This window comes from Castanea sativa, chromosome 10 (assembly GCF_040712315.1).
Source record: "Castanea sativa cultivar Marrone di Chiusa Pesio chromosome 10, ASM4071231v1".
In the NCBI taxonomy this organism is placed as follows: Eukaryota; Viridiplantae; Streptophyta; class Magnoliopsida; order Fagales; family Fagaceae; genus Castanea; species Castanea sativa.
Genome location: NC_134022.1, coordinates 4,194,168 through 4,202,283, shown reverse-complemented (window position 1 = coordinate 4,202,283; position 8,116 = coordinate 4,194,168).

Genomic DNA, 8,116 nt, shown 5'->3' with positions numbered 1-8,116 from the left:
TCACGTTTTTCTTGTTACATTTAAAGGGCATCAATTATGATTATGATGTAAGAGCCAACTTTATTTAGGGACGGCAAAATTTGGTCCTTAAAATATGTGTCAAGGATTAGTTTATTTCGAACGTTATCAATTTAGTGTCACGGAGCAAAAGTTGATAAAAATATAGATTTTTTGATTAAATGTACTGTTCATAAAAGTAGCTGGATTGCATTGGAATTTTCTTCTTAACGAATGCTTAACAATTCCTTGTCACCACTTGTCAAAAATGGTGTCTGTCATGAATTTTTATAGATAAGTAATGTTACACGCTGACAATTCTTGCAATATTTTATCAACAACGGCCGACTTGCTACCTTCACAGTTGGTGAAATTTTGTTGTGAGCTAGACTTTATTGCTTTTAGAAGATTTCATCCTCGCCAGAACCACAGTACACCAATCCAGATATCTTATTCTTATCACCACGGTTGGCTAAAACTTCTCCTGAAGTTACCATCTCCGCTAGCTGTACCATGGAAAATGGTGCTTCCCCTGCCACCGTCACCACTAGCTATACCTATTAGGCCTAACCTTAATTGGCCCGCCTCTCTCCAAAATCTTGGCTTTTATTTATTTATTTATTTTTGAATAAAAAAGGGCAAGGACGATCATTGTGACTCACCCATGGGCATGACCATAGGAGCATCTCCGCTAGAGAATGTTAGATTGAGCCATAACTACGTACTGTGGTCGGGGGTGACCACAGACCTCACTCTAGTCCCACGAGAAAGCTAATAAATCATGGATTAACTGCAAGAGGCAATCTCACTCCCCACTCTCTACTCCCCGCTAGGATTCAAACGTGGGATCTCAAGACAGCGATCACACACTTTGACCACTAGGCCATCCCTCTCGGTGGTCCAAAATCTTGGCTTTTATTTGCCATGAACACAACATTTTTATAACGCTTTTACAACAAATTATTAGTGGTAAATTGTTATTAATTTTAATTTGAACTCACTATTTAAATTACTTTTTTATTTACTAATAACAGCTAGTAATAACTTACTACTTGAGATTTATTATGAAAGTGTTGTGAAAATATTTCCTAAGTAGCATTTCTTCTTTCACATATTACTTCCATCAATATCACAAATCACCCAAATAACAGTATATTAACCTAAACAACTACAAACTACAAACCACAAATTATTGTAATCCAAAAAATTTAACAAAGAATTATTAGAAAAATAAAATAAAATAAAATTATTGACAACCAATCATCAACCTATATTTCTTGTTTATATTTTTGACCCACTAACTCGGAAGTCCTAACTCGGTCATTGTCTAACACTAAATGAAACTCAACGAAACTGAATTGGTGAAAATTCAATGAGGCTCAACTGCCCTGAATTCCCAATTTATTGGGCGGCAATTATATCTATTTTCAAAGCAATTGAGAAATGGTCCATGTATCTTCTTACTTCACTTCAGAGCATTGTGAGCCAGCAATCCAATCGATGTGACATTTTGTTTTTTTGAATAAAAAGTCAAGAACAGAAGAAGTGCATGATTGAAATTTTGATGCTTACAGACATACCTTTCCAGCCATGTTATGATTAGCTCTGCCAGCCTTGGCTTTCATGTAGAGTGATTTTACAAATGACAAGGTTGAGACTTGAGAGAGAATTGGAACCCTATATGGGAGTTGCCCACCAATCCCATACTAAAGGGGTTGGATGTGCCACTTGGCCCATGGGCCATTGACACCAGTAATGGTCCCGAATATTAACCAGAAAGCGAAATCACATTTCTGATATTTAAGCTTTTTCTTTTTAAGAAAAACAAATTAACTGCTAAACATACATACTTAATTACACTTTCTTACCAAGTTCAAACACTAATTTCTTTAAACATTTAGTAGAGGGAATTTCTATCAAAAGATTAAATATGCTTCAAAAAAAGAAAAAAAAAACTATATGATTATTTGTGCTGTGGTTCTACACGTCTACTGATATTAATATAATAACGTGATCAATGAATATTCAAGAGAAAAATATTAGTGTCCGTTTGAGAATATCTTATATAAATTCTTAATAAAAACATTTTGTTGAAAATGTGCTAAAGTATACTTGTATTTTAAAAAAGTAAATTTTAAATTTTGATGCTAACAAACCTACCTTTCAAGCCATTTTATGGTTAGCTCTGCCAACCTTGGATTACATGTAGACTGATTTTACAAATTACAAGGTTGAGACTTGAGAGAATTTTGGAATGCTATACTTGCCTACCATCCCATACTAACGGGGTTGGATGTGCCACTTTGATGAAGAACAGATAGCACAGGCCTTCCTGGAGTAGCAAGTAAGGGCGTCAAAAGTCATGATGCAATAAGCTCAGGGGGATACTAGTAGAGGCCATCAGGGTGATGATGCTAGAATTGCATGAAATTTGGCAAATTGAAGGGAAATAACATTCTGAACTAGACTCAAGCTGCTTGCCTCAAGCGTTGCCTAAATTTAGGCAAATTCCTTCGTTAAGACCCTGAAAAAAGTGTTTTTGCTATTTTTAATAATATTTGTTTTTCCTTAATAATTTTTATTTTAAAAGTTTGAATAAGGTCCCATCTGTTTTGGAATATTTCTTACAGATAGTATTTCAATTTTCTCAATTATCTAAATTTTGCTATTTTTGGCAAAATTACTATTTGCTACCTAATTACGTGATTAGTGCAAATTAGGGTTTATGGGTGTTTTCCTAGACACCATAAGGTTTCTTTTTACTATTTAAACATATTGTAGCCTCTAGGGCAGTTCAATTTTTTATATTAAAAAAATACAAACTTTGTCTATTTATCTTTGGTAGATTCCAAAACTTTATCACCTTGTGAATTCAAGGGACCCTTGTGGATTTGAGGTTTTCATTTAGAAGCTAACGTGCTTGGTTTTTTTTTTTTCATTCAGAAAACATGTTTATTTTCTTGTAGCTTCCGCTACATCACGCTTAGTCCATTGGCTCCGGTATATTAATATTTTATTAGAATAACTTTGAAGTTGTATCTGGTGGCAAACTTTGAAAGTGCCAAATATGAGATATCAACCAGAAAGTGAAATCACACTGCAGATAGTTAAGTCTCTAATTTATTTAAACATAAATATGCTTCAAATTAAAAAAATAAAAAATAAAAACTATATGATTAATTGTGCTGTGGTTACACACTTCTATTGATATTAATAAAACAACCTGATCAATGAATCTTCTAGACGTCAAGAACATTAGTTGCTCCAAAATTGTTAATACTGATGGTAGTGCGCTAGATAACCCATGATTAGCTGGTGTAGGGGGCATCTTACTGTATCACTCGGGTGGATGGATCTCTGGTTTCTCCCTTCATTTGGGACTCGCATCAAATAACATGGTTGAGTTGGCAGCTGTCCGACAGGGTTTGGCAATAGCTTGGGATATGGGATTTAAGTTTATACAGCTTGAACTTGATTCTAGTGTAGTGCTATCATGGATAAAAGATAAAACTGCAACTTATCCTACTAATATAATGCCTTTAATTTGTGATTGCATGAACCTCATGGACCGGGACTGGGAGGTACAAGTGCTTCATGCCTACCATGAAGCTAATGATTGTGTGGATGCCTTGGCGAAGCGAGGAGCTCACTAGCAAAACCTTTTGTCTGTATATAGTACCTGTCCTAGTTTTGTATGTGTGTTTTGTAAGGGATTTGGCAAGCCTTGGAACTAATAGACTTTGTACCTGATGGCTGAATGTTGGTGATGTATAAACTTTAATCTTATAAATAAGACCTCCCGTTTCCATAAAAATAAAAATTGTTAATAAAAAAGTATAACTAAAGCAATTTAGAAAATATGAGAGAGAGAGAGAGAGAGAGAGAGAGAGAGAGAGAGAGAGAGAGAGAGAGAGAGAGAGAGCATCTTATTCTGGCCTTAGTAATAGAGACTGTTGCAATAATGCTATCAATTTCTTTAGGGTCATAATATTTTTCTTCACTAATAACATGATTTATTGCTCGGGTCACAACATATCATACCAACAATTATGAAAGGTGTTATATCCCTAATATTAGTCTAATCATATTAGCCTCAGCATTTGCGACAGCCACCTTATCTTGGGTCAAGCTGCTGATCTAAATTTTTAAGTGTCCCCAGTCAAATTGATCAAATTTTTTAAGCAAGTGTCCTAAGTCAAAACTGATCAAACAGACTTATTTCTTCAAGTGCCACCAACTCAGTGCCATAGCTTCCAACTCTTCCTCTCTGTCTCCTTATTGACTTGAACAATTTTATTATCGGCTATGAAGCACGGGTGCGTTTTGGGACTCGGGTGCGGGTGCGGGTGTGGGTGTGGGACTCGGCAATTAAAAAATTATTAAAAATATTTTTATTTATATTTTCTATATATTTTTACAATTAAAATATTCTTAAAAAACATATTACTATGCCTTGATTCACAAAACAAAGAAAGAAGAAGGCAAGAAACACAAAACCAAAAAGAAAACACAAAAAGAAGCAACAAATATTCAAAATAAATTGAGGAAGGACAAATTTAGGGTGTTTGGGCCTCATTCAAAGCCGATTTTGGTTGTTCCGGCGAGATTCAAGGCCGATTTCGGCCGTTTCGATATGTTTCGGCCGTTTCGGTCGCCGGCTGATACGACCCGATTCTGGCCGAATCTGCCCGGTTCAGCGCGAATCAAGCCGAGTCGGCGCGAATCAGTGAAAAAAAAAAAAAAAAAAACTCAGACGTGGCACTGACGCGCAGGCAACCGCGTCGGGCAGCGTAGGACTTGGGTGCGGCACCCTCCCAGCCGCGTCCATGCTTTCTAGATTATTGGCCTCCTTCAACGTAAGGTTGCCTTATGACTTGCTTCCTCAAAGATCGCAACCTATGATTGAGCCGGTCAACTTCCATGCTCACTATCCATAAAATTATAAATACTGACATCGTTGCGTAAATGCTTAATAAAGATGGTTAATATATAACTTAATTTTACACTCATCCATCCTAGTGAGACTTTTCTTTTTCAACTGTTAATAGCTCTTAGACTAGAGCAAAAACAAATATAACAAAATACATATAGAGAGAGTATGAGCAAAATTGTGGCTAAATGGGCTAAAGCTGGTTCTCATGCAAATCAATCTAACGGAAGGAATTTCAAATTGCTGTTATTTAAGTCTTTAATTATTGAACAGAAGGAATTTCTAACTGAAGATTAAATATGCTTCAAAAAAAGGAAAAAGAAAGAAAAACATATGATTATTTGTGTTGTGGTTCTACACTTCTAGTCTTCTACTGATATAAAACAACTTGATCAATGAATCTTCAACACAAGAGCAGTAGTTGCTCCAAAGATGTTGATACAAAAGTATAACTAAAGCAATTGAGAGAGAGAGAGAGAGAGAGAGAGAGAGAGAGAGAGAGAGAGAGAGAGAGAGAGAGAGAGAGAGAGAGAGAGATCCACCAAAGACCGCCGGAAAAAGCATCTTACGTTGGCCTTGGCAACAAAGATTGTTGCATTAATCCTGTCAATATCCCTAGGGGCATAATATTTTTCAAAAGGGCTAACATAATTTGTTGCTCGAATCACAACAGGTCATATTAGCAATTATGAATGATGTTATGTTCCTAACATTACTTTAATCATATTAGCCTCAGCATATGCTACAGCCAACTTATCCTTGGTCAAACCGATCTAAATTGTTAAGTATCCTCAGTCAAACTGATCCAAATTTTTAAGCAAGTATCCTAAATCAAATTGAACATGTCTTATATGAAACAGACTTATTTCTTCAAGTGCTACCAACTCTATCTACCAACTCTATCTCATAGCCTAACTAACAACTCTTACTCTGTCTCCTTGTTGACTTACAAATTTTATTATTGGCCTTCTTCAACGCCAAAGACTGTCTTATGACTTTCTTTCCTCAAAGATGTCATCCATGATCCAACCTATGATTGAGCCAGTCAAATTCCATGCTCATTTTCCATAAAATAGCCATAAAATTATAACTACTGACACTATTGCGTAATTGCTTACATAGTTGGTTAATAAAGAACTTAATTTTACACTCATCCATCTTAGTGGAGCTTTTCTTTTTTCAATTGTGAATAGATCTTACACTTTGATCAATATATATATATATATATATATATATATATATATATATATATACATATATATATATATATATGTATGTATGTATGTATGTATAATAACAAGGGTTAGGTTCATGTTCAAGTTTACTTTAAATGAGGATTTTATATTATTATTTTCTTGTATTAAATACTATGAGTGCTAACTAGTTGAGTTAAATAAAAACATAAACTTGTGATTTAAATAATAAATAAAAATTTAATATGCCTAATAAGCAAAAATGAACCATGCACTATGCCCAAAATCTTTTAATTAGAATAACTCTAATAATAATAATAATAATAATAATAATAATAATAATAATAATAATAATAATAATAGTGGGATTAACTTCAAGTTATACTATTGAATAAATTTCCTTTAGATGTGGATTTGACTAGATTAAATTGTATCCTCCATTTTACAAAATATCAAGAATTTTAGAGATTAAAAACTACTTTTTCTTTAAAATATTCACCATTTCAGATCTTTTAAATTAGATTAAAAAAAACATAAAAGATATAGATTAAATAATAAATAGATTCTAAAAAAACTTGGTGTGCCCACTAATAAGTGAAAACGAAAAATTCCTAACGGTGAAATTTTTAGGTATTAATCTTTTTTTTTGTTGTTGAGAATCAGGTATTAATTCAATTAAAAGTGAAAAATGATATCCATGAACAAAAAAATTACATTAACTTGTGCTGTTTAATTGAATAAGAGGCAGTATTTTTTTATTTTTTTGTGGAGAAAAGAGACCTCTAAAAAATTAAATTAGATTAGTGGCCGTACTAATTTAAAGGCTATCAAGAACCAAGGTCACTTTGTTGTTATAGTTTACATGGGCCTGTGAGTTCGAATCAGAGGCTTAACATCTAAACCATCTAGCATGAAAAGAACCAATATGATCCACTCATCCGAAGACTTGTGCTGAATAAAAAAGGAGGCCTATGTGAATCGATCATCTCTGCTATGAGCCTATGTTGTTGGCCCATTACATAACACATTTCTTCAAGTCAAAAATCATCTTTTAATGGTTTTAAATCTAACTTACATGTCATAATAGTTCACAATATCTTGAGAAAGTAATGCTCAAGGATGATAAAGATTTTGTCAAGAATCTTGTAACTCAACTCCATAAAAATGTCCCTAGTGTTCAAATCTCTCGAGCCTGTTGTTGTAAGTTGTAACTATTGAATTATCAATGAAAAAGATGAAAATTAACCTAGAAATTCTATCTTAATACTTACTACTGAATATAACTCGAGCTCTAAAAGTTCTATATGGGAGTGACAGCATGGTTGAACAAATGGGATGAAGAGACAGCCCAATAAATATCAAGGTACCTGAATATAAAGGTATGATAAGCCCTTGTGGAAGGTCCAAGATCAACCTGTGGGAGGCTAGGGTTGTGAGGAAGGGGAAGAGTTCTCAAGCCTAAAAGCAAAACAAAATAAAATGAGCTTGCTCAAATTAAAACTGTTCACATGTTCCATCTTAATTCCACTTCTCACATTACACGAAGTTAGAATGTGGCCCCTTCTATAACTTCAGAGGATTGGACATATTTTGTGAACAAGACAACACCCTCCAATGGCTTTTAATTACAATGCTGAATATAAAACCTAGATGAATATACTTTTTGAGTCATCACTCATAGAGGCCCAAAAAAGAAAGAAAATTAGGCCTAGAATTGACTACCAATGAGCCATTCAGTGTTTCACAGAAAGATGACAGATGCATTTAATTACTCTTTGAAGCAAACTCCTGTATGATGTTAGGAGTTTACCCTTACCTGATGATCATCAAAGAGGTCATCTGAGAAGTTGGACCCAACCTGAAACTCTAAGCCACACAAACAGGCACATCCTTGCATTCATACAAGCATATACAAACACATGAACTTGATCCAAAACACCTAAGTTGCCCCAGCTTGACATGCCAATTTGAGACCAAGCACAGATAGGCAAGGTTA